This window comes from Pinus tabuliformis, chromosome 6, assembly GCF_031772625.1.
Source record: "Pinus tabuliformis cultivar Carrire ecotype Pingquan chromosome 6, CPIR1, whole genome shotgun sequence".
In the NCBI taxonomy this organism is placed as follows: Eukaryota; Viridiplantae; Streptophyta; class Pinopsida; order Pinales; family Pinaceae; genus Pinus; species Pinus tabuliformis.
In genome coordinates this window covers 33,521,808-33,525,141 of record NC_142292.1, presented here as the reverse complement: position 1 = coordinate 33,525,141, position 3,334 = coordinate 33,521,808, and the positions used below count along the sequence as shown (strand labels likewise).

Below are 3,334 nucleotides of genomic sequence, written 5' to 3'. Positions count from 1 at the left end.
TCTTAGGAGAATTGAGCTCACTCTAAAATGATCAAAGGAACATTTTATTTCATAATAGATCTTATTTTATTGCTTAGATGTTTGAGGATTTATTTGTGATTGACGAATGAGTTTTAAATTAAAATCTTATCAGCATATGAGGGGATATCCAAGGGTATAAGTTAGGCTCTCTCTCTCTCCATTTGATTTGCATGATAATTGAAATTCATTCTTTTGCTTTTACGTTTCAAGTCATTTCATTTCTTATGCTTATGAATGAATCTTAGTTTTGGATCGGTATATGAGGGGAAAATCAAGGGACTAAGTTAGTCTTTCTCTCTATTTGAATCTGAACAACAATTAAAGTTCATTCTCTTGTCTTTATTTCAAGTTTCTGGTTTTATGTAATCAAGGATTTCTTTTCAATCTATGATAATGTAGGGAAGGACAACCAGGACCTCCTTAATTAGGAGCCTCTTCCCTTGCATATTATATTGAATCGTAAATAATTTAGTTAGACATAGAGTTAGTTGCCTACTCCTGCATATATTTTGCTGGCACCATCACAAGCTTACGAGTTTCCCTGGTTGATAATTTAATGAAAGCAATTTAAGCAATTAAATTGCCCAACATTTTGGCGCCGTTGCCGGGGATGGTGCTAAGGGATCAGGCATTAGGAATTTAATTCAGTACTAGTATTTTTCTTTAGAAAAACTAACTTGTGAAACCTGGTGACAACAGGATCTTCATAAAGGAGTTCAAGTTTGAGTTTTCTGATGTTTTAGTATTTAGCTAGTTTTAAATTCAGTTTTTTAAAACCCCCCTGCATAAATAAAAACAAATCAAGCGATTAGTATGCTCTCTTCTTGCGCTTCGTGCGATCAGGAAGATCAGAAAATCTATTGATTTATTTCAAATAAAAATACTCTTGCTGGAGAACTAATCTGCAATGCGACAATAAAGAATTTTGTGAATGAGAAAAAGATCATCTTCAAAACGCAACCCCTTAAAAACGTCAGTTTTGAAAAGCAGTTTGTGATCCAACCAGGGAAAATCTGGACAAACGAAGACATGGGTTTTTTCCATAATAGAATGAATTATATAACCCAAAAATCGTTTGCTTAAATTCCTAACGGTCTAAGAGTAAATCGTGGTTCTTCGGGACCCTATTTTGGTAACTGCGTGAATAAAAACGGTTTTTCTTTACATTCATTGTGCTTTTCTACTTCTCCACATTACATATTTCTGCTTTCCCATTCCAATTTTTTTTTTATTTATTATTATTTTTTTTTCCATACCCAATTCCTCCCCAAAATGTTTCAGCTACAAAATTTCGGTTTTATTGTTAATTTGCAAATCATTTGTAGCTGAAAGTGTCTCTCGCTTGCAATTGATTGCATTTTCTGGCCATACTAAAACCTGCAGCAACCAATTAGATAATAAAAAAATGCGCAACCAATTCAACAACACTTAGTTTCAGATTCAGATTCAGATTCAAGCCACTACTCCGGCCTTGGCCTTTATAACCTGCAAAATATTTAAACCAAGGTTATCGAACTCTGCTCCGCGGGGGCTGAAGATCTCTCTGAATTCGACGGCTTCGTTGCCAATGAAACATCGAGACACAAAGCGTAATCGGGTTGTTTAGATTATAGCGGCGGATCCACAGCGATTGCCCTTGCTTGGTGCATAGCCTGCCATACGAAGCAACACGTTGCCTTATCATAAAAGGAAATAGAGTTTGAAAATTTTAGCATCTTCCCCAGCTTCATCATCTCGATGGGTTTGACTGCTTCGCTTTACTTTGTGTTGGAGAATAGGTCATTTGATCATATGTTGGGGTGGCTGAAGTCCTGGAACGATGAGATAGATGGTGTTACAGGCAAGGAATCCAATCCCTTGTCCACCACGGATGAGGATTCCCCAATAATCAACTTCAGTGATGGTTCAGAGTATGTTGACCCTGATCCAGGCCACAGCTTTCAGGCCATAAGGGAGCAGATTTTTGGGTCAGAGGATACCTCAGCAAGGCCAGCCCCCATGAATGGATTTGCCCAACAAGCGGAAAACATGAGTGAGGGCATGTCAACGCATGTGATGAGGGGGTTTAGGCCAGAGGATCTGCCTGTCTATTCCACCCTTGCCACCGAATTTGCGTTATTTGATAGGTGGTTTGCTTCTGTGCCCACTTCAACACAGCCCAATAGATTTTATGTCCATTCTGCAACTTCTCATGGTGCGTGCAACAATGTCAAGAAGGCTTTGATGAAAGGATTCCCACAGGATACCATTTTTGATTCTCTTAAAGAAGCAGGACTATCGTTTGGTATTTATTATCAGAACATCCCTGCAACTCTGTTTTTCAAGTCCCTTAGAAGGCTGAAACATGTGTTAAAATTTCATGATTATATGGCCTCATTCAAATTGCATGCCAAGCTGGGCATTCTGCCCAACTATGTTGTGATTGAGCAAAGATACTTTGATGTCCACCTTTTACCTGCCAATGACGATCACCCTTCTCATGATGTGGCCGAGGGACAGAAATTTGTGAAAGAAGTGTATGAAACGCTAAGAGCCAGTCCTCAGTGGAATGAAATGATGTTTCTCATCACTTATGATGAGCATGGAGGATTCTTTGATCATGTACCGACTCCAGTTACCCATGTGCCCAATCCGGATGGTATAATTGGTCCTGAGCCTTACTACTTTACCTTCGATCGGCTCGGAGTTCGCGTGCCAACCATTTTGATATCTCCTTGGATTGAAAAAGGAACAGTCATCCATGAACCAAATGGGCCTACTCCACATTCACACTATGAACATTCATCTGTGCCTGCATACATTGCGCAAGATTACAATGTATCGGTTGAATTTTACTGGGCACCCTTCTTAGTTGAGCAAGCAAACATTGAGTTTCAGAATCAGACCAGGGGGATACTTAGGCTTGATGCAATTGAGAAGCACGGGGCTAACTGGAAAGATGTCGATATCCTGGTCTTTAATTCAGGACATTGGTGGACGCATGGGAATAAAGCAGCAACATAAAACTTCTTTCAAGAAGGCAGTTACCTTCACCCTCGGTTGGATCCATTGGTTGCCTTCGAAAAGGCGTTGACATTGTGGGGGAATTGGATAGATCAGAATGTCAATGCTACAAAAACAAGAGTCTTCTTTCGTGGATTTTCTCCCATGCATTTTAGTGCACAGAAGTGGAACAAGATGCACACCCACAAATGTAATTTTGAGAGGGAGCCAATCCTGGAGGAGTCATTCGTGAGCACTTATCCTGATAGAATGCAAACGGTGGAGAAGGTGCTCGGTCGCATGAAATTCCCGGTCTCTCTCCTGAACATAA

General features: G+C 39.8%; 1 pseudogene; it reads left to right on the top strand.

Annotated features, from left to right (window-relative positions):
- The first annotated feature begins 1,758 nt into the window (after nucleotides 1-1,758).
- LOC149257077 (non-specific phospholipase C1 pseudogene) lies at nucleotides 1,759-3,024 on the top strand (annotated as a pseudogene).
- The last annotated feature ends 310 nt before the right edge of the window (nucleotides 3,025-3,334 follow it).